General features: G+C 46.6%; 1 protein-coding gene across 1 annotated transcript in view; it reads left to right on the plus strand.

The window, feature by feature from the left end:
- The window catches only part of LOC120939780 (lymphocyte antigen 6E-like), a 440,733-nt gene that overhangs the window by 143,130 nt on the left and 272,705 nt on the right, over nt 1–24,898 (plus strand). The gene's annotated exons all lie outside the window — the stretch shown is intronic.

Raw genomic sequence — 24,898 nt, forward strand, 5'->3', positions numbered from 1 at the left:
AAATCTACCTACACCATCCTAGTTGTGGCCCTCGGGTTCCTAGGGGCCCTCATGAGACAGCTGAAGTAAAGCTTGTGTATACTGGAGTTTTTTTTTTTTGTTTTTTTTATAATTGGTCATTCATCGGCTATGGGCGCTCATGGGACATTTGAAGTAAAACTTGTGTATATGATGTAATGTATATTCTTCATACTGTAACCAATAAACTGTTTATACAATCTGGACCAACCCTTGTTAATCTCTTCAACGCAGGGAATCCCTTCTATAGATATAGCAAGGTACAGCGCTATGTATATGAACCGTGATGAACCTGATATGTGAACACAAGTGAAATGTAATCAAAACCAGTGATGAAAAATAAATGGTGAATTTTTTTTTTTTCCACATTAACCACTTCCATACCGGGCTTTTATACACACATCCACATCCACATCCTATTCTGGCACTTCTCTCCTACATGTACAAATCATAATTTTTTTGCTAGAAAATTACGCAGAACCCCCAAACATTATATATGTTTTAGCAGACACCCTAGGGAAAAAAACGACGGTCATTGAAACGTTTTATCTTGCACAGTATTTTGCGCAATCATTTTTAAAACGTTTTTTTTTTTTTTTTTTGGAAAAAAATTGTTTCATGAATTAAAAAAAAATAACAAAACAGTAAAGTTAGCCCAATTTTTTTGTAAAATATGAAAGATTGTTACACCGAGTAAATGGTTGCAGCCCTACATGTTGGGTATCTAACGATTATTTTCATAATTGATTAGTTGGTCGATTATTGTTTCGATTAATTGATTATTCGGATAATAGCCTTAAAAAAATAAAAATTGCATTTTTAATTTTTTTTGGGCCAATTTGTTGTTGGGCAGATTACAAAACACAAATTGCGGCTAAAAACGCATTACATGCTTTTCTGCAGCTTCTTCATTGAAGTATATTGAACCAAAAAAAAAAACCTTAGTTAGACTTACCGGTAACGGTATTTCTATGAGTCTTTCAGGACAGCACCTGGAGAGAGCGCAGCTCCACCCACTTCCCAGGAAACACTGCAGTCAATGCTATAAATTCCGCCCCCTTCCACCATGGCCTCAGTTGTTCACGAGTACCTCCGGCCACGCTGAAATTAGATAAGCAGAACATAGAAACTACACACATTAGCATATATATATATTATCTTTAATAATAAAAGGGCGGGTTATCGGTGCTGTCCTGAAAGACTCATAGAAATACCGTTACCGGTAAGTCTAACTAAGGTTTTCTCACCTCGTCTTTCAGGACAGCACCTGGAGATGATAACCGAGTACTTACTCTAGGGTGGGACCACCGCTTGCAGGACCTTCCTGCCAAAAGACTGCTCTGACACAGAGAGCAAATCCATCCTATAATGACGAGCGAAGGTGGAAAAGCTCGTCCACGTTGCCGCTTTACAGATGTGTTCTGGTGAAGCTCCAGCCCGTTCTGCCCAGGAAGTTGCCACCGCCCTAGTAGAATGGGCCATTACTCCCGGAGGGGGATCCAAACCTTTAGCTTTGTATGCCTCATGGATAGCCATGCGTAACCATCTAGCCAGAGTACTTTTGGAAGCCCCATGCCCCTTGCGGGAACCTGAAAACAGAACGAAAAGCGAATTCGCCTTTCTGTACTCGCTAGAGACCTCTAGATACCGTCTAATGCATCTCCTGACATCCAAGGAATGGAATTCTCTCTCCTTCGGACAAGAAGGAGTAGAACAAATGGTAGGTAACACAATTTCCTGTGTCCTATGAAATACTGACACTACCTTCGGAAGAAAACTCGGATCGGTCCTTAATACTACCCTATCAGGGAAGATTGACAAAAAAGGCTCCAAAACAGAAAGCGCCTGAAGCTCGCTAATCCTCCTTGCTGAGGTGACCGCCACCAAAAGCACCAATTTTAAAGTTAGAAACTTTACAGAGGCGTCTACCAGCGGTTCGAAGGGCTTTTGAGTCAAACCCCCCAGGACCACTGATAAATCCCACTTGGGGAAAAATTTAAACGGGGAAGGCCTAGCCCTGGCTAAGGCCTTAAAAAATCTGATGACATAGGGCTCTAGAGATAAACGTCTCTCTAGAAACACTGACAAAGCCGCTACCTGCGCCTTCAAGGTGCTGGCTGCCAGACCCTTATCCATACCGTCTTGTAAAAACTCCAAGACGGAACAAGTATTCAAAGGAGAATAATTTTTAACTTCACACCAAGAATTGAAAACCTTCCAAGTCTTGAAATAGATGGCCCTCGTGACCTCTTTCCTACTACTAAGTAGCGTATCTACCAAACGTTTGGATAGACCCTTCCTGCTAAGAATTAGCTCTTCAGTAACCAGGCCGTGAGCCTTAACCGACTCACGTCTGGATGCAGTAGAGGGCCCTGAAAAAGTAGATCTCTTCTGACTGGTAGTACCCAGGGGTCTTCCACTGCCAGTTCCAACAGACTCGAAAACCAAGGCCTCTTGGGCCAGTACGGGGCTATCAGGATCAGAGTAGTCTTCTCCTCCTGAAGCTTCCGTAACACTAAGGAAATGATCTGAACTGGGGGGAAGGCATAGCACAGGCGGAAGGGCCAGCGTTGAACCAACGCATCTAGACCCTCTGCCTGATCCATTCTGTTTAGAGAGAAATAAGCCGAAACCTTGGCATTGGACTGGGTTGCGAACAGGTCTATCTGAGGGGTTCCCCACCTGTTTATTAGCTCTTGGAAAACCTCCGGGCATAAACACCATTCCGATTCCAGAACCCTCGTCCGACTTAAAAAGTCTGCCAGAAGGTTTAGGCTGCCTTTTAGGTGTACTGCCGAAAGGGAAGCCAAGTTCCCCTCTGCCCAGGACAGAATCTGTAAGGCCAGATTGAGGAGTACCTTGCTTCTCGTGCCCCCCTGTCTGGAAACATACGCCACCGCTGTGGCGTTGTCTGATAGAATCTGGACATGTTGGTCCAGAATCAGCTCCTGAAAGGCCCTTAGCCCTAACCAAATGGCCCTGAGTTCCCTCCAGTTGGAGGACCTTCTGGACTCTTCCCTCGTCCAAGATCCCTGTGCCATCTGCCCGTTCAGGTGAGCACCCCATCCCCACGAACTCGCGTCCGTAGTTAGGACCCTTGCAGTGGGGAAGGACCAAGACAGACCTAGGCGCAGATTTGCCTGGCCTCTCCACCACCAAAGTTTCCTCTTCACTGAAGATGGAACTCTGAATCTCTTCTCTAGGGATTCTCCGTGGGTCCAATTCTGAAGGATCACCTGCTGTAGGTCCCTTGAATGTAGACGAGCCCACTGCACCGCCGGAATGGCGGCCGTGAGTAAGCCCATTGTGGACATGGCTGAGCGCACAGAAATCGGCATATTCGTCTGAATTGCCTTCACCGCAGCCTGAACTTTCTCTATCTTTTCTTCTGGTAAAAAGATTTTCCCCTGAACAGAGTCTATAACGTATCCTAGAAAGACTATCCTCTGGGAGGGGACTAGAACTGACTTTTCCTTGTTCAGGATCCAACCGAGCCCTTCCAAATGAGCCTGGGTCCTCCTCAGATCCAGGAGAAGCTGCTCCTCCGACCTGGCGAACACCAGGAGGTCGTCCAAGTATGGAATTATAGAAATCCCCCTGAGCCTTAGGGGTGCCAAGGCTTCTGCCACCACCTTTGAAAAGACTCTGGGAGAGGAGGAAAGGCCGAATGGGAGGGCTCTGAATTGAAAATGTCTCACTCCGCTCTCTGTTCTGATGGCTAGGCGCAGATAGCGCTGGGAGGAAGTCCTGATCGGGACGTGCAAATATGCATCCCTTAAATCTATTGATGCTAGAAAGCACCCCAGGGGAAGAAGCTTTCTCACCGAGTATATAGAGTCCATGCGGAATCTCTTGTACCGGATAGCTAGATTCAGGACTTTTAGGTTTAAAATTAACCTGAATTTGCCCGACGGCTTCCTTACTAGAAAAATATGGGAATAACAGCCCTCCCCCTGTTCTCTCTGGGGTACTGGCGTGATCACCTTCTGTTGGAGAAAATCCTCCACTAATGTCAGCATAGCCCGAGACTTCTCTTGCTCCCTGGGCAATTGGGTCACATAAAACCGCGACGGTGGTCTTCCCGAGAACTCCAGTGCGTATCCCTCTGCAATCAGTTTGAGGACATACGGACTGGACGTCGCCTCTGCCCACTGTGGAAGGAAGGCTTGGAGCCGACCACCCACAGCTGGGAGAACGTCACTGGGGCTTGGCAGGTTGGCTGGGGGAGCGAAACAACACCCCAGGCTTCCCGCGGCCCCTCTGGGACCGCCAGGGTCTACCACCCTGACCTCTCTGTGCCTCCTTAGGACCCTTGGCTTGGAAAAAAGGACGAAAATTTTTCTTGGGCCCCGAATCTACCTTTTTTAAAGGAAGAGCCTTCTTTCTATCCGCCGTCCTATCTAGGACGGTGTCTAGTCCTGTGCCAAAAACCAAGTCTCCTTCAAAAGGTAACCCACACAGTTTCAGCTTAGAGGCTGTGTCCCCCTGCCAGGTCTTAACCCATAAGGCCCTTCTGGTTGAATTTATCAACGCCGAGGATCTGGCGGAGAGCTTCACGGATTCAGCCGAAGCATCCGCTATATAGCCTACCGCTTTCATAAGGACTGGAAAGGACTCCAAAAGCTCTCTACGAGAGGTACCGGCCTCGATGTGACCCTTGAGCTGATCCAGCCAATGCTCAAGGTTTCTGGCCACCACAGTGGATGCCATAGCTGGCTTAAGATTAATCAAGGAGGTATCCCAGGCTTTTTTGAGCAGGCTATCTGCTCTTTTATCCAGGGGATCCTTAAGGGCACCTGTATCCTCAAACGCTAGGTCCGTATTGCGGGAAACCTTTGAAAATGCTGCATCCAGTTTAGGCTTTTTATTCCAGGCCTGCGTTGGATCCTCATCGAAAGGAAATCTCCTTTTCAGAGATTTAGAAAAGAAGGGTGCCTTCTCTGGGTCCTTCCATTCTCTTTTAATTGTCTCAGACAATACTTTATGTACCGGGAAGGTACGATGTTTTACCTCATCCAGACCCTGGTACATCCTGTCATGCAATGACAGCTGAGTCGCATCTTCTTTAATGTTTAGGGTAGAATTAATTGTCCTTAATAGGTCCTCAACCTCCTCTAAGGACAGTTTATAGCGTGAGGAAGAAGTATCCCTTTCTTCTTCATCCTCCGCCTCTGATCCTGAAATAGCATTTTCAGGTTCCTCCTCCTCGGACTCACTGTCTAACCTTCTAGATGTGGAGGGGGTACTGACCCTGGCCTTAGATCCCTTAGTCGGACCCTTGTCCAGGAAGGAGCGAAAAGACTGGAAAGTCTGGTGCAACTCCTCCCTAAATGAAGAGAGCAACTCCCCCGTTCCCTTGACGGTGGTCTGCTCAGAGGCCGAACTAGTAGAGGCTTCCCCCCTGACAATCTCCGCAATACAAGTTTTGCATAAAGGTTTGGTCCAGTTCCCTTTAAGGGAAGCTTTACAAGTAGCACACCGCTTCTTGGGAGGAGGAGGTTCTACCACTTTAAGTTTTTCTTTAACTTTCTGAAACGACACAAAGGACAACAACGCTATGTTTAACCTTTGTACGCCAGTCAACAAAACACACAAGTGCACACAGCTAGTGAACAAATAAAAAAACCAGCACCCATCACCGCTGTACCAGAAAGCTACACACACCCACAGAAGTGACTAGGGTGAGTGAGGCAGGCTCCCCTCCCCCGAAGGGGCAGAAAAGAGGGACATAACAACACCCTGGTACATTGACCCTCGCTGGGTCTCCTACCTGGGCCGGGCTGGTGCTTGTGGCTCCTGCTCCCGCCACCTCCGCTGCGTCTTCTGGCTCCATAGTCCCAGAACGCTGCGGGCGTGCGACAGCTCTTTTGAATCTCCCGGGTTCCTCTCGCCGCTGCGAGACCCGGAAATAGCACCGCCGAGGCTCACTCCTCCTCTTGCGTTCCAGGCGGCCGGAACCGGAAGCCGCCACGCGCCGCCGGAAGTCCCGCCTCCACCCGGAAAGGACGTCACTACGCCCTCCGCTCCGGAGCCTCGTATGCCGGAAGGACGGCACTTGACCGCCCCCCGTAAGCTACGATGCCCGGACTAAGGGAGCGGGACCTCCAGCAGCCTCTGTCCTCGCCGGACCGAAGAGGAGAAGCACCCGACCTTCACCCACGCGTCAGGGGAGAAGTCGGGTCCGCCTCTGGAGGATCACCTCAAAACCTAAAACACCGGTATGCTCAACACAATCCACCTTCCCCGCCTGGGGAGAGAACAGCACACCCCTGGTTCCCTGCAGCGCTTCCACCATGGCCGGAGGAAACACTACAACTGAGGCCATGGTGGAAGGGGGCGGAATTTATAGCATTGACTGCAGTGTTTCCTGGGAAGTGGGTGGAGCTGCGCTCTCTCCAGGTGCTGTCCTGAAAGACGAGGTGAGAAAATATAGCATTGTTTTGCGTTAAAAAGTCCCTGCCCTTTTCAAATACGCAGCAGCTGAAAAAATCATGGATGTGAACGTGTCCCATAGGAAAACATGTAAATGAACTGTAGTGTGTTTCTGCAAAAATCACCAAAAAACCCAGGCCTGAGCCATTTAGTAACATAATGGGGGTTAAAAAAAAGTACAAAAAGAGCAAATCGCTACTGTAAGGGGTTCATTTTTTACTGTGGGACAGTGACTGTAATATTTACAGTAGCGATTTGCTTTTTTTTGTACTATAAAAGGGATACTTTTTTTTTTTTTACCCCATTATGTTACTGGCCGATTAATCGATTATAAAAATTGTAATCGATTAATCGACAACTAATCGATTATGAAATCAATCAATTAGTTGTTTCGGCCCTACTAACCTGTCACGCTTTAAAATTGCGCACACTCATGGAATGGCGCCAAACTTCGATACTTAAAAAATCTCCATAGGCAACGCTTTGAAATTTTTTACAGGTTACCAGTTTAGATTTACAGAGAAGATCTAGTGCTAGAATTGTTGCTGGCACTCTAGCGCACGCGGCGATACCTCACATATGTGGTTTTAACGGCGTTTACATATGTTGGCGGGACTTGCGTGTGCGTTCGCTTCTGCGCGCGAGCTACTGGGGACAGGGGCGTTAATTTATTTTTATTTTTTTACACTTTTTATTTTTTTATTATCACTTTTATTCCTATTACAAGGAATGTAAACATCCCTTGTAATTGGAATGTGTGTGACAGGTACTCTTTATGGAGAGATGGTCAATAAGACCTCCCATCTCTCCTCCAGGCCTGAAAGCATGAAATCGGTGAAAAAAAATTCACCGATCTCATGATTACTGTTGGCTTTGTTTACTTACGGGGACCCGGGCATGACGTCATCACATCGTGCCCGGGTCCTCCGACGGTCATAGACGGTCCATAGAGATGACTGGTGACTATCTGGTCACCAGTCATCTCTATGCTTCCTGCCAGCGCCGGACGATTCGTTCTCCGGGCCCCCGATGGCACGGGAGAGCCCAGAGAAGCACCGGATGGCGGCGGGAGGGGGGGGATGTCCCCTCCCGCCGCCTATAAGAACGATCAAGCGGCGGAACCGCAAGTACAAGGTGGTATCTTAATGTCTCAAGAGGTAAAAGGCTCCATAGCGTGATAACGTTTAACAAAATGTTTATCTGCTAAAAAGTTGCACTTACACTTAGGTTGTTCTAATCTCGCAGCGGATACAACATACAGGGACGCGGCGTCTCCTCAAGAGTTCTCCTGTCTGTAGAGCTCCGTATCCGTGTGTCTCAGTGTACAAGGCGTGATGACGTTGGAATAGCTGGCCACACCGACGCGTTTCGTCGTCAGACGACGTCCTTTTGATGACGAAACGCGTAGGTGTCGCCAGCTGGTTCTACGTCATCACGCCTTGTACACTGAGATACAGATACGGAGCTCTACAGACAGGAGAAACGTTTTGGGAGACTATTATGGATATGCAGCATGTCTGTAAAGGACAATCATGGGCAGATGCAAAAATTACGGATTTTACAAACTGTTTGCAAATTTACTGAAAGTTGGCCACCTTGCTGTAATTGGAGGTGGAGTTTGGTGGCGCTCAGATGCTGGGTGAGAAATTACAGTTTAACATGGGAGTCTATGGAAGGGGTGCCCGACTTTGAAAAATCGGTGCTCCCCGGCCAACAAAATTTGCACACTTGTAGAGGAAGAGTGGGGCTACATGTGTGCCAAGTACCGGGTCCCCAATGTCCGGGAGATCAGGCGCAAAAAGGTGACTCAAGTATAAGCCAAGGGGGGCGTTTTCAGCACCAAAAAAATGTGCTGCAAAACCCGGCGTAATTACGGTTCAGCATTTACACTCTTTGGAGAGCGCGGTTCAAATTAATTTTATTCATTTCTTTTTTTTTTACGTAACCCTTTAACCCCCCGATGTTAACCCCCTTCCAAGCCCGTGTCCTCAGTACAGTGACAGTGTATGTATATGTTTTTTATTAGGGATCACTAGACATGTGCATTCGTTTACGTCCGAATTTTTGTGTATTTTCGTTATCGTTTTAACAAACGAAAACTAACGCGCGAAATCCAAAAGATCCGACCTAAAAAAAGCTTTATTTTCATTGCAACAACAGTTGGATATAGATAGGAGATTCAACATGACGGTGACAATAGCGATCTGTGTCTCGAATGTGCCTAACATAACTCTATGGCCCAGATCCACAAAGAACTTACGGCGGCATATCTATTGATACGCTGCGTAAGTTCTACGATGCGCCGGCGTATCTTTGTTTTGTATCCACAAAACAAGATACGACTGAATGGGCGCTAGATCCGACTGACGTACGTCTTAGTACGCCGTCGGATCTTAGGTGCATATTTACGCTGGCCGCTAGGTGGCGCTTCCGTTGATTTCCGCGTAGAGTATGCAAATTAGCTAGATGCGCCGATTCTCAAACGTACGTCCGCCCGGTGCAGGGAGGCAGCTATCTGATTGGATGTTGGCACCCTATGTAGCATTGGCAGCCATCTTGGATTAGGCAGAGTCTATTTAAGCCCATGGCTCCTGAGTTTGCCGCACATAAGAATATGCATGCATCATGCATACTAGGGGGAGTACAACTGGAGGGATCTGTAGTGGAGAAGGATCTGGGGGTTTTGGTAGATCATAAGCTCAATAATGACATGCAATGCCAAGCTGCGGTTTCCAAAGCGAGCAAAGTCCTTTCTTGTATAAGAGAGGTATGGACTCCAGAGACAGAGATATAATTTTGCCCCTGTACAAATCATTAGTAAGACCTCATCTGGAATATGCAGTTCAGTTTTGGGCCCCAGTTCTCAAAAAGGACATCGGCGAACTGGAGAAAGTGCAGAGAAGGGCAACCAAACTGATAAGAGGAATGGAGGAGCTCAGCTATGAGGAAAGATTAGAGGAACTGAATTTATTCACTCTTGAGAAGAGAAGAATAAGGAGGGATAGGATCCACATGTACAAATATATAAGGGGTCCATATAGTAAACTTGGTGTTGAGTTATTCACTTTATGGTGAACACTGAGGACAAGGGGGCACTCTTTACGTCTAGAGCAGTGGTCTCCAAACTGCGGCCCTGGGGCCAGATGTGGCCCTTTTGCTTGCTTTTAAATGGCCCTTGGGGTGCTATTTTGTTCACTGACAACAATGAAGGGCACAATTCCTCCCAATGACACCCACAATGGGGCACAGTATCTCCCAATGACACCAACAATTGTGTCCAATGACACCAACCATGGGGCACAATTCCTCCCACTGACACCAATGATGAGGGTTTGCTTACTCCCACTGATGCTGCTGGGACATTTTGTACTTGGGATGGCCACAGTCCGGCCCCCTCTGAAGGACATTAAACCGGCCCTTTGTTTAGGAAGTTTGGAGACCCCCTGGTCTAGAGGAAAAGAGATTTCATCTCCAAATACGGAAAGGTTTCTTCACAGTAAGAGCTGTGAAAATGTGGAACAGACTCCCTCCAGAGGTGGTTCTGGCCAGCTCAGTAGATTGCTTTAACCGGTTCCCGACCGCTGCATGTATATATACGTCCACAGAATGGCACATACAGGCATATGGGCGTACATGTACGTCCCCGCCTTTCTGCGGGTCGGGGGTCCGATCAGGACCCCCCCCCCCCGGTACATGCGGCAGTCGGAAACCCGCAGGGAGCGATCCGGGACGACGGCACGGCTATTCGTTTCTAGCCGCCCCCTCGCGATCGCTCCCCGGAGCTGAAGAACAGGGAGAGCCGTATGTAAACACGGCTTCCCCGTGCTTCACTGTGGCGGCGTCATCGATCGTGTCATCTCTTTTATAGGGAGACACGATCGATGACGTCAGACCTACAGCCACACCCCCCTACAGTTGTAAACACACACTAGGTGAACCCTAACTCCTACAGCGCCCCCTGTGGTTAACTCCCAAACTGCAACTGTCATTTTCACAATAAACAATGCAATTTAAATGCATTTTTGCTGTGAAAATGACAATGGTCCCAAAAATGTGTCAAAATTGTCCGAAGTGTCCGCCGTAATGTCGCAGTCACGAAAAAAATCGCTGATCGCCGCCATTAGTAGTAAAAAAAAAATGTTTTTATGAACATGCAATAAAACTATCCCCTTTTTTGTAAACGCTATAAATTTTGCGCAAACCAATCGATAAACGCTTATTGCGATTTTTTTTTTTACCAAAAATAGGTAGAAGAATACGTATCGGCCTAAACTGAGGAAAAAACATTTTTTATATATGTTTTTGGGGGATATTTATTATAGCAAAAAGTAAAAATTATTGCATTTTTTTTTCAAAATTGACGCTCTATTTTTGTTTATAGCGCAAAAAATAAAAACCGCAGAGGTGATCAAATACCACCAAAAGAAAGCTCTATTTGTGGGAAAAAAAGGACGTCAATTTTGTTTGGGAGCCACGTCGCACGACCGCGCAATTGTCTGTTAAAGCGACGCCGTGCCGAATCACAAAACCTGGCCTGGGCATTTAGCTGCCTAAAGGTCTGGGGCTTAAGTGGTTAAGAAAGGTCTGGATACTTTCCTAAATGTACAGAATATAACTGGGTACTGACATTTATAGGTAAAGTTGATCCGGGGAAAATCCGATTGCCTCTCGGGGGATCAGGAAGGATTTTTTCCCCTGCTGTAGCAAATCGGATCTCATGCTCTGCTGGGGTTTTTTGCCTTCCTCTGGATCAACAGTGGGTATGGAGTTGGGTGTATGTGATTGTACAATATTGCTATTATTTTATTTCTTATGGTTGGACTTGTGTCTTTTTTTCAACCTGACTAACTATGACTAGGAGTAGGCAAAGTGCAGAGAAATGCCATCCTTCCGGAAAGCCTCCCCATGTGGGTACAGACCGGCCAGGCCGCATTCCGCTCCTCCAGACTCTGTCAGCACCTCCTGAATCTTCAGTCTCATTGTTGTTACAACTCGTGAGTGTCCCGTGTCGGATTGTCTTCCCGCCAGGCCTGTTGCGTAGTACTGGATTTCTGTTACAATATATTCTTATTTCTGTACTTGGACTTGAGTTTTCTGGCCGGCACATCACACTGTGCCCACCCACACCCACAGTGCACAGGACTCAGGGTGGGCACTGCAGCTGTTCTGAAGGCCAGGGCAGTGTGAAGAGTAGGGTGACCACATTTCCAAACTACCATACAGGGACACCCTCCCTCAGGGCCGCCATTAGGAATTATGGGGCCCCTTACACAGCTTCAGGCATGTGTAAGGGCAGAGAACCGGGGGGGGAGGTGGTGCTGCCACCTCAAATTGAGAAACGGGGGGGCTGCCACGAATTGAGAAGTGGGGGGCCGCCAGGGTAAAAAGGAAAGGTGGAGGGGTCTGTCTCTATGTGAGAAGTGACCTCAAAGCAAGCGTGAAAGAGAACCTGGTTGATGGAGAGTGTGATGAGGCTGAAGCATTATGGGTGGAACTGCATACAGATGTGCGTAGTTCAAAATTAATCATTGGAGTTTGTTATAAACCACCCAATGTTAATGAGGAGGTGGAGACTCAGCTCCTTGCACAGATGGAAAGGGCTGCAAGGTCTGGGACGGTGATAATAATGGGGGATTTTAACTACCCAGAAATTGACTGGATTAATGGCACTTCTGGGACAGTTAAAGGACAAAAATTTAAAAACCTATTGCAGGACAATTTTATGGTGCAGTTTATTGAGGCCCCAACTAGGAATGATGCCCTGTTGGACCTGATAATCTCAAACCATGCAGAGCTTATTACTAATGTTCAGATAAAGGAACACCTGGGTAGCAGTGATCATAACATGATTTCATTTAAAGCGGGGGTTCACCCTGTTAAAAAAAAAAAAAATGTTTTTTTTTATTAGACCATTACTTTCGGCATCGTAGCGCGAGCTACGGTATGCCGGTCTTACATTTTTTATCCCCGTACTCACTGTGCTAGCGATGATTGAAGAATCCGGGGAATGGGCGTTCCTATGGTGAGAGAAGGTGATTGACGGCCGGCCCTGGCACGTCACGCTTCTCCGGAAATAGCCGAAATAGGCTTGGCTATTCACGGCGCCTGCGCATAGCCTGTGCGCAGGCGCCGTGAATAGCCGAGACCTACTCCGGCTGTCTTCGGGGAGCGTGACGTGCCAGAGCCGGCCGTCAATCATCCTCCCTCTCCATAGGCACGCCCATTCCCCGCGGGAGTCAGAATCTTCAATCATCGCTAGCACAGTGAGTACGGGGATTAAAAATTTAAGACCGGCATACCGTAGCTCGCGCTACGATGCCGAAAGTAATGGTCTAATGCTGTGAAGGTGGGTGAACTACCGCTTTAATGTTAACTATAAGCAAGAAATACATACAGGAAATATTAAAACACTAAATTTTAAGAGAGCAAATTTTCCAAGGATGAGGGCTGCTCTCCAGGACTTGGACTGGGAGGGACTATTGGCACAGATGAACACAGAACAGAAATGGGAATTCTTCAAAAAGACTGTGTGGAGCCTCACTGCAAAGTATGTTCCCATGGGCAATAAGTTTAAAAGGCTAAAAATAAAACCTATGTGGCTCACGGTCAAAGTTAAAAAAGCTATAAACAATAAGAAAGTAGCTTTTAAAAAATATAAAAATGAAGGAACACTAGTGTTGTTTTTATGTTACAAAGAATATAACAGGATATGCAAAAAGGAAATCAAGGATGCAAAAATTCAAAACGAACGACAGATTGCAAAAGATAGTAGGACAAACCCCAAAAAATTCTTTAAATATATTAATAGTAAAAAGGTGAAGTCTGAGCATGTAGGCCCCTTACAAAATAATCTAGAGTGGGTGACTGGGGGCAAAGAGAAGGCAAATTTATTAAATGTTTTCTTCAGCTCTGTGTATACAATGGAGCATGGGGGAGCTCATGTCCAAAATGGGGGTGGGAGTGACACAGCCTCAAATCCACAATGGCTCAAAAGTGATATGGTCCAGAAATATTTAGACAGAATAAAGGTGGATAAAGCACCTGGACCTGATGGCATCCACCCACGGATCCTAGGTGAGTTGAGCTCTGTCATTTCAAAGCCACTGTATCTAATATTTAGGGACTCATTAAAGACAGGAATAGTACCACTGGATTGGCGCAGGGCCAATGTGGTGCCCATATTTAAAAAGGGAACAAAGTCTTTACCAAGTAACTATAGACCTGTTAGTCTAACTTCTATAGTTGGGAAGATACTGGAACGTTTAATAAAAGACCACATGGATGAGTTCTTGCTGGAAAAAACTATTTAAGCAGCAGACAACATGGATTCATGAAAGACAGAAGTTGTCAGACAAACCTGATTTCCTTTTATGAAGAGGTAAGTAAAACCCTGGACAGAGGCGTGGCTGTGGACGTGATATATTTGGATTTTGCAAAAGCGTTCGATACAGTTCCGCACACACAGCTCATGTGTAAGGTAAGGTCTACAGGATTGGATATATCAGTTTGTAAATGGATAGAAAACTGGCTGAAAGACAGAATTCAGAGAGTCGTGGTTAATGATTCTTACTCTGAATGGTCCAAGGTTATCAGTGGTGTACCCCAAGGTTCAGTGCTGGGACCCTTACTTTTCAATATATTTATAAATGATATTGGGTCTGAGATCAAAAGTAACATTTCTGTCTTTGCAGATGACACCAAGCTATGCAGTGGAATAACGTCCTTACAGGATGTCTCCAATTTACAAGCCGACCTCAATGCTCTGTCTAATTGGGCGACTAAGTGGCAGATGAGGTTTAATGTAGATAAATGTAAAGTTATGCACTTGGGGGCTAAGAATATGCATCATACATACTAGGGGGAGTACAACTGGGGGGGTCTGTAGTGGAGAAGGATCTGGGGGTCTTGGTAGATCATAAGCTCAATAATGGCATGCAATGCCAAGCTGCGGTTTCCAAAGCGAGCAAAGTCCATTCTTGTATAAGAGAGGTATGGACTCCAGAGACAGAGATATCATTTTGCCCCCCTGTACAAATCATTAGTAAGACCTCATCTGGAATATGCAGTTCAGTTTTGGGCACCAGTTCTCAATAAGGATATCAGGGAACTGGAGAAAGTGCAGAGAAGGGCAACCAAACTGATAAGAGGCATGGAGGAGCTCAGCTATGAGGAAAGATTAGAAGTACTAAATCTATTCACTCTTGAGAAGAGGAGAATAAGGGGGGATATGATCAACATGTACAAATATATAAGAGGTCCATACAGTGAACTTGGTGTTGAGTTATTCACTTTAACTGTGGGTATGGAGTTGGGTGTATAGGATTTTACTGTGTTTTTTTTTTTTTTTTGTGGTTGAACTGGATGGACTTGTGTCTTTTTTCAACCTGACTAACTATGTAACTATGTAACTATGTAATTGAGAAAATGAATTGAGAGGCGGGGTGGGAGTAAATTGAGAACTGGAGGGGTGGGGGGTCCCACGAATTGGGGGGTTGCCCTGGGGACCTCCGGGCTCCTTACGAAAAATATATATTTTTTTAAATGTTATAATATTTTTTTTTTTAAAAAACATTTTTTTAAAAGGAGGGTTGCCATTCAGGGCCCTGGGGACCTCTGGGTCCTTTTAATAAAAAAAAAAATATAAAAAAACAAAATGAAAAAAAAAATGGATAAAAAAAGGGGGGGGGGGTTGTCATTCGGGGCCCTGGGGACCTCCGAGCCTCTTACAGGTGTACTGCCTGTACCCCCGATGGCAGCCCTGCCCTTCCTTCCCAAAAATCAGCTTGTGGTGTAACGAATCACAGCACAGTGATTGGACACAAGAGGCGGGATTTAACAAGCAGGGGGCGGGACTGTGCTCCTCCAGGCATTCCCGGTCAGGGCAAGTACTGTCAGTGAGCAAAGCGGTGATGTGGCGGCCTTTTTTGGGGGCATCAGATTGGCCCGGGGGGGTAGGCTGTGTCAGTTTCATTCTGGGACACTGTATTGTCCTGGAATGAAGGTGCCCGGGACAGACCTGCAAAATGCGGGATGGTCCCGGGCAATCCGGGACACGTGGTCACCCTAGTGAAGAGAAAGTGTGCAGTCTGGGACCCATCACACGCCGGAAGCATGGCAAGCACAGCCAGGCCCCCTGATAGGGGGGATCAAGCTGGGTCTGCAGAAGGGCCTGATTGGTAATGCTGGTGGGTGGATTGATTTGAGGACTCCTGTGTGCACTGCCTCATTCTCTACACAGCATTGATATTTATGGAGTATGAACTGAGCAGCACACCGCTCCTCATGGAATTTGTACTGATCCCTATACAACATGGTGCATGATCTCAGTGCATACAGGTAGTAACAGCAGCCACCTCTCTCTGTATACACTGACAGTGGGGCTCCAGACAATGCTGACACTTCTCCTTCCACTACAGACATTTACTCCAATCAGGGTAGGACACTTTGCAGTCAGCTCCATATATAATATATATATATATATATATATATATATATATATATGTGTGTGTGTGTGTGTGTGTGTGTGTGTGTGTGTGTTTCCCTGAAAATAAGACCTACCACAAAAATAAGACCTAGCGTTATTTTCCAGGGGGGTTGCAATATAAGCCCTACCCCGAAAATAAGCCCTAGTTTAAAATGCTTGTAAAATCCTACAATCCTCTCTATTACCGTAGTATATATAATGTACAATGTGTGTGTTTCTGTAATCGAAATGTGGGGAAGAGAGCTCAGACGGAGAGCGGCGCTATAACGAAGGTATTTGGCACGATTATATTACAGAAACACACACATTGTACATTATATAATACTGTAATGGAGGGGATTATAGGATTTTACAAGCATTTTATCTCAATTCACACTGGAGATTCCCGACAGGCAGGGAGGGAGAGGGGGAGAGAAGACATCACATTACATGGTAAGACCTACCCCGAACATAAGCCCTACTGTGACTTTTGTTGCCAAAGTTAATATAAGACCCGGGCTTATTTTTGGGGAAACACGGGTATATACATTTATATATATATATATATATATATATATATATATATATATAGAAAAAATTCAATGGGATTGCTGCCCAAAATATGTATTTTTATTGAAAAATGTGTCAAAAAGACATAAAAAAATAAATAAATTGCCTGATTGTACAGATGACGTTTTTGATGTCTTTTTGACACATTTTTCAATAAAAATACGTATTTTGGGCAGCAATCCCATTGAATTTTCTCTATATTGAAGCCCGTGGGAAGGCTTGATTGCTATGCACTACCTGCTGTGACCAGGGGCGGACTGACAACTCATGGGGCCCCCAGGCAATAGGAGAGTATGGGGCCCCCGGGCAATAGGAGAGTATGGGGCCCCCGGGCAATAGGAGATTATGGGCCCCCCGGGCAATAGATTATGGGGCCACACAGTACACACACACAGTATACACACACATACAGAATACACAGTATACACACACACACACAGTATACACACACACACACACACACACACACACACACACACACACACAGTATACACACACACACAGAATACACATACACACACTGAAAAGGTACTGGAGAGGCGGGGCAGCTATAATCTTGTGATTTTTTTTTTTAAAGCACAGATTTTTACATACTGTCCCTGGTTTTACTGAGGCTGGCAACCCTGATGGGGGGGCCCTAGTGGCATGGGGCCCTCGGGCATTGCCCGAATGGTCAGTCCACCCCTGCCCCTGGACCCCTGACTGACGTGCGCCTCACCCTTTGGACCTTCTCTCTCTCTCTCTGTATGTTGTGGTTCGTTCAGGTGATTAGCTAATAGTTTTTTTAAACTATCGATGCCCCCGCTGAGACCACAGCCTGTGAAAGGGAATTCCACATCCTTGCCGCTCTAACTGCATGTGACAACACTGAATAAATGACACTTTGTATCTACAATGTTGTGTAGTGAGTGTACAGCTTGTATGACAGTCTAAATTTGCTGTCCCCTCAAAATAACTCAACACACAGCCATTAATGTCTAAACCGCTGGCAACAAAAATGAGTTGTCACATGCAAAGTTATAATAAAATCTTTATAAAAATGTGAGGGGTGTACTCACTTTTGTGAGATGCTGTATATGTATACACTATATTGTGAAAAGTATTGGGACGCCTGCCTTTACACATAAATCTTTAATGACATCCCAGTCTTAGTCCGGAGGGTTCAATATTGAGTTGGCCCCGCCCTTTGCAGCTATAACAGCTTCACCTCTTCTGGGAAGGCCGTCCACAAGGTTTAGGAGGGCGTCTATGGGAATGATTGACCGTTCTTCCAGAAGAGCATTTGTGAGGTCAGGCACTGATGTTTTTTTTTTTAAAGTCAGCAGCTACAAACACTGTAGCTGCTGACTTTTAATAAGCACACGTACCTGTCCAGGGTGCCCGCGATGTCGGCCGCCCGAGGCCGATCCGTCCTCTGGATCGTGTGCCGGCGCCTTTGCGGCTTCACTGCGCGTTTCCTACTACGCATGCTTTTTGAATGGTCGGCTGTCTCCTGGGACACACACACAGGTCCCAGAAGACAGCGTGCCCCATTTCCCAGGAGGCAACGCGAGGAGGAGAAGAGAGAAGGTCACAGCGGAATAGGAAGTGGCAGATTAGGACGATCTGCCTAGCAACAGCCATTTCTGGCAAGTAAAACAATTTTTTTTGGAGCCTTTTCAGGCGGTACAGCGCTAAAAATAGCGCTGCTATACCGGCTGAAAAACTCCCGCTCAGCAACCTCAATGTGAAAGCCGGAGGGCTTTCACACTCAGGCGATGCGCTGGCGGGAGAGAAAAAAATCTCCTGCAAGCAGCATCTTTGGAGCGGTGAGAGGAGCGGCGTGTATACCGCTCCTTCCCATTTAAAACAATGGGAAACCGTGGCAATACCGCCCGCAATGCGCCTCTGCAGAGGCGCATTGCGGGCGGTATTAACCCTTTATCGGCCGCCAGCGAGGGTTAATACCACACCGCTAGCGGCCGAATCCCGTGGCAATTACGACTGTATATCGCCCCTATTTTTAGCGGCGCTATACCGCCACCGCGGCTCACGCCCCAGTGTGAAAGGGGCCTTATTCTCAGTGGAGATTGTTCACATCTCCACTCCAAAACGCCTGAAGCCGAACGCCTGAAGCTCAAACAAGTGCGCGAATCGGGCCGATTTGGTCGTTTTTTTAACGTTTGTATTCCCAGAGAATCTAATGGAAATGCTCGATTTAAGCGTCTAGCGCGACAACAAGCATTTCTACGGGCGTTTGGTCGCTTTAGGCTGCATTCACACCTGAGCGTTTAGTCGCCTGAAGCGCAACGCTCAAAAACTAGAGGGGAAAAAATACATTATTCCCTATGGAGATGGTTCACATCTCCACTCCAAAACGCCCGACGCCGGACGCCTGAAGCTCAAACAAGTTCCGGACCCTTTTTTGTCGCGCGAATCTGGCGGTTTGGGCGTTTTTGAGCGTTTCCATTTCCCATAGAAAGTAATGGAAACGCTCGATTCAAGCGACTAGCGCGACAACGAGCGTTTGCTACGAGCGTTTCGTCGCTTTAATCAATAGAACTTTTCACCCAGGCAGAAGATTAAAAAAATCTACCAACATAGCAACAAGTGATGAAAAGATGATAATTTTTCCTATTGGCTAAAGTACAAAAACATCGGACGACACTGTATGCAAATGCGCAAATAAGCATGAATACACTTGTCAAAGCGCCGGCAAAAAACGCCCGAAAAAACGACCGAACGACCTACGCTCAGGTGTGAATAAATGCAGCCTAAATCTGTTCTGTGAAATAGAATGTTCACCCGGGAAGAAGATAAAAAAAAAAAATCTACAAACATAGCAACAAAGGATGATCATTTTTCCTATTGGCGAAAATAAAAAACGGCGAAGTTCAAAAACGTCGGACAACGCTGTATGCAAACGTGCGAATACGCGTGACAAAATGTGCGGCAAAACGCTGGAAAACCGCTCAAAAACGCTACTTTTAGGTGTGAATGGGGTCTAGTTTTCATACACAGCGGAGAGACAGGAAAACAACAAAAACAAGATTCTCCTGTGACGTGACGCGCAGACGCTTCACGTAGCTAACATTACCTAGTTCATTGTTTTCCAATACCTTATAATTTCATCATCTTATAGTTTGGAAAGCAGGCCCTTTGATTTTTTTTTTTCTGTGCCACCAGATGAGATCGGCTAGATAAGGAACTGAATAGAATTCCAATGTACTAAAGCATCATGTGTGTGTGTGTTGCAGCATGCCCCAATGCGCAGCAATGCACTACCTTGTATTGCCTTGTAGAAAGTTGCAGAAAAAGGGGTCAGCTGTGGTTTTGGGTGGGCTACTACGTGCTTCCAGCCTGTATGGGACCGAACCGGACACCTGGGGCCAGATTCAGAAAGAGATACGACGGCGTATCTCCTGATACGCCATCGTATCTCTGAGTTCGGCCGGTCGTATATATGCGACTGATTCAGAGAATCAGTTACGCATAGATACCCCTAAGATCCGCCAGGTCTAAGTGTCTTACACCGTCGGATCTTAGGCTGCAATTTCAGGCTGGCCGCTAGGTGGCGCTTCCGTATCTTTTACCCGAGGAATATGCAAATGAGGATTTACGCCGATTCAGAAACGAACGACCGCCCGGCACTTTTTTTTTACGTCGTTTGCGTTCGGCTTTTTCCGGCGTATAGTTACCCCTGCTATATGAGGGGTAGCTAATGTTAAGTATGGCCGAGTTTTGAAATTTTACGTTGTTTGCGTAAGTCGTTTGCGAATACGGCTGGACGTAATTTACGTTCACGTCGAAAGCAATGACGTCCTTGCGACATCATTTAGAGCAATGCACACTGAGATATTTTACGGATGGCGCATGCGCCGTTCAAGTAAAATTTAAAAAAACGCCGGGTCAACACAAATTGAAATAAAACACGCCCCCTACATCCCCATTTGAATTACGCGGCCTTACGCCGAAACACATACGTTACGCCACTGTAAATAAGGGCGCAAATTCTTTCTGAATAAAGAACTCCCGCCCAAAGTTAGAGCGGCGTAACGTATTGGAGATACGTTACGCCGGCCGGACAGATACGCTGAGGTATCTGAATCCGGCCCCTCGATAATTCCCACCCGGGATCTCGGGAACACAGATTGACACACACCAGTGAGTTTCAAAATATGCTCAATTTTATTATTATGGGCGAGTGCCCTGTAACGGTATGGCCCGTGGGACCCAGAGGCTCTTGAAGGATGCGGGGTACTCCTGTGCCAGCTTCACCAATGACTCTTGTGTCTAGGGTCATCCTATGTCCACTAGGGGCATAGGATGACTGAGAAATGATATCATGGATTACATGAGATGGAACAGTAATGATAATTCATGTATTGCGGGATATCTTGAAATATTACAAGTTGTTGATTCTGAACCCAACAGGTCAATAGGAGAGTGATTCATTCAATGTGATACATAGACTGTTAAGGGGGTAATTAAGTCTGCTACTGTCATGTAAACTAGCCTTAGTCTGGCTTCTAAAGACCTTTTCATTGTGTGATGCTAATTAACACTGGGGTGGATTCAAGAAGCAATTGCGCCTGTGTAACCATAGGTTACACAGCGCAATTGCTTACTTACCCCGGCGTAACAAGTGCTCCTGATTCAGGAACCTCGTTACGCCGACTGCAGCCTAAGATCTGCGCTGCATAAGGCTCTTATGCCCGCATATCTTAGGCTGCATTCTTGCGATGGCCGTTAGGTGGCGCTCCCCTTGTGCTCAGCGTATAGTATGCAAATTGCATACTAACACCGATTCACAACGTTGCGCGAGCCCTGCGTACGCAATTTACGTTGTTTCCGTACAGCGGTTTTTGCGTAAGGCTGCCCCTGCTATTATCAGGGGCAGCCAATGTTACGTATATCCATCGTTCCCGCGTCGCGAAATTAGAATTTTACGTAGTTTGCGTAAGTGAATCGTGAATGGCGCTGGACGCCATTCACGTTCACTTTGAAGCAAATGACGTCCTTGCGACGTCATTTGCCGCAATGCACGTCGGGAAAGTTTCCCGACGGAGCATGCGCTCTACGATCGGCGCGGGAACGCGCCTAATTTAAATGATTCCCGCCCCCTACGTGATCATTTAAATTGCGCGCGCTTGCGCCGGGCATTTTGCCGGCGCGCCCGCGCAATTTACGGAGCTTCTGCTCCGTGAATCGAGGGCAGCGCAAAAAAATTGCCTCCGTAAAAATAGCGCAATTCTAGCTGAATCCGGGCCAGTGTTTTGTGTGAATTTCTATTGATGATAAATGTGTATTGTATAGCAGGTGAGAAAAGCTGGAGTCTTGGGGCCAGATCCACATATAATTGGATTGGCGCAGCGTATCAGAGATACGCTACGCCGCCGTATCTTACCTGGCTTTAAGTCAAATCCAGGAAGATTTTGCGCCGTAAGTTACGGCGGCGTAGTGTATTCCTGGCGGCGAAATTCAAATCGGCGGGTAGGGGGCGTGATTCATTTAAATGAAGCGCTTCCCCACGCCGATTGAACTGCGCATGCTCCGTTTCGAAATTTCCTGCCGTGCTTTGCGCGAAATGACGTTGCAACGACATCGTTTTTTGAACTTAGACGTGACTTACGTCCATCCCTATTCACGGACGACTTACGAAAAAAAAAAAACGCGGGAACGACGGCCATACTTTAACATGGCAAGTCTATCTATACGCCGCAAAATAGCAGCTTTAACTATACGCCGGAAAAAGCAGACTAGCGACGACGTAAGAGAATGCGCCGGCTGCGCGTACGTTCGTGGATCGTCGGAAAAAGGTAATTTGCATACCCGACGCGGAAAACGACCCGAACTCCACCCAGCGGGCGCAAAAGTATTGCACCTACGATCCGAAGGCGTACGAAGCCGTACACCTGTCGGATCAAACCCAGAAGCCGTCGTATCTTGGTTTGAGGATTCAAACTAAAGATACGACGCGGGTAATTTGAAAGTACGCCGGAGTATCAGTTGATACGCCGGCGTACTCGCTATGTTGATCTGGCCCTTGATCTCTGACTTGTCAGCTGTAGCTTATTAGCTCATGTGGATTATATCGGTGCCAGAAAGTCTGACTAAAAATGTGTATTGGGCTCCTTGTGTCATGTTGTGGGTGGAGTTTAGTCATTGTTCATATTTGGTTGCTAACTGTATAAGAAGCCTGAGTTTACCATTAAAAGATCTATCCGTTTTGAACCAGAGAACAGAGCTGTGTGTCTCATTTTCTGGGGAATCCTATGGGCCGTGTTCGTCTGCTGGATTGTGGAGTGTCGGTAAGCTGTCGTGGGTTGGTGGAATGGAATATCGTAAACGGCGTTAACCCCTGACCGTTACATGCCTGTTTTATACAATATCAAAGTAGGATGGATTACAATACATTCAAAGCTTGATTACAGAAGAATAGAATAGCAATTCTAATTATAAGTGTTTTTCTCCATATACAGTGGAACCTTCCATTACGAGCATAATCCGTTCCTGGAGAATGCTCGTAATCCAAAGCGAGTTCCCCCATAGAAGTCAATGGAAACGAAAATAATTTGTTCCGCATTGACTTCAATGGCATGCAATACCGCAGGCGGCCAGATGTGGGGGGCGCCGGAGAACCTCGGAAACGGACGGAAAGGCCCGAGGACACCTCGGCAAACCTCGGAAAGACTCCATTGCCGAGGTCAGACGAGCTGTCCTTGGGCTCCGGTGCCCCCCTACCTCAGGCCAAACGCGCTACTGCACACCGATTTGGCCTGAATCCTGCTCGCTTTGCGAGACAACACTCACAAACCGAGTTAGTTTTTTTTAAAATACAGCGCTCGTATTGCGAAACGCATGTTAACCGCGTTACTCGCAATCCGAGGTTCCACTGTAATGTGAAATTCCATCATATTTTCTGTGAGAAAGGTACATATCAAAACAGCCATTCTAATCTATTAGTCTATATCAGTGATGGCGAACCTCGGCACCCCAGGTGTTTTGGAACTACATTTCCCATGATGCTCAATTACACTACAGAGGGGATGAGAATCATGGGGAATGTAGTTCCAAAACATCTGGGGTGCCGAGGTTCATCATCACTTTTCTATATATATATCTAGCAAGAGAACACATTCACCCCCTTCCTGCCCAGGCCAAATTTTCAGCTTTCAGCGCTGTCACACTTTGAATGACAATTGCGCGGTCACGCAACACTGCATAGGCGTGCGCACAGGGTGTGCCAGGTGTGCCCAGGCACAACCTAATCCCCCTGTGCAGCACAGATTCCCCCTACTGCCCTGGCTCCCATCTTTCCCCCCAGCTTCCCTCCTCTCCTATTGGCTGTTGCTGCTGGGATGTTTTAGGAGTGGGAAAGGGACCAGTAAATATGTAATTTACCGGCCCCTTCCCTTTCTGAATGAACATGGTGAGTGATCGGTAGTGTGTGTTTGGGCTTTGGGGTGCACACCCTAATGCAATAGGCTGCACACACCTATGCAACACTGTTACCCATATGACATTTTTATCATTTTTTGGAGACAGATAGAGCTTTATTTTGGTGGTATTTAACCAGTTCCCTACCAAGCAGTAGTAATATGATGTCGGCAGGAACTGTCTCTCCCTCAGAGTGGAGGTCATATGACGTCCTTTGCATCGCGGGCGCTAGGGCGCGCGCGCCCGCGGCATCGCTCGCAAAACTGGTGTACGTGCCCGGCGGCAATCACGGCAGGAGTGTGGATCTGTGTGTGTGTAATCACACAGATCCACCTCCTGTCAGAGGTGAAGAGACCGATGTGTGTTCCCAGTACAGAGAAACACAGATCGGTCTCCTCCCCTTGTGAGTCCCCCTACCCCTTAAAGTTAGAATCACTCCCAGGGAACATATTAACCCCTTCAGCACCCCCTAGTGTTATCCCCCTACCCTGCCAGTCACATTTACACAGTAATCAGTGAAGTTTTATAGCACTAATCACTGTATAAATGTAAATGGTTCCAAAAACGTGTCAAAAGTGTCCGATATGTCCCGCCGCAATGTCACGGTCACAATAAAAATCACAGATTGCCGCCATTACTAGTAAAAAAAAAAAAATGCCATAAATCTATCCCCTATTTTGTAGATGCTATAGGCCAGATCCACAAAGAAGTTACGTTGGCGTATCTATCTATTGATACGCCGCGTAACTTCTAGGATGCGCCGGCATATCTTGTTTTCTGGATACAGAAAAAAGATACGCCGGCGCATCCTAGAAGTTACGCGGATTTTTGCTTAGATAAGTCTCTTACTCCGTCGTATCTTAGTTGCATATTTATGCTGGCCACTAGGTGGCGCTTCCGTAGATTTACGCGTAGAATATGCAAATTGGGTAGATACGCCGATTCACGAACGTACGTGCGCCCCGCGTATTTATATACGTTGTTTGCATAAGTCGT

The sequence above is a fragment of the Rana temporaria genome, chromosome 5, assembly GCF_905171775.1.
Source record: "Rana temporaria chromosome 5, aRanTem1.1, whole genome shotgun sequence".
Classification (NCBI taxonomy): Eukaryota; Metazoa; Chordata; class Amphibia; order Anura; family Ranidae; genus Rana; species Rana temporaria.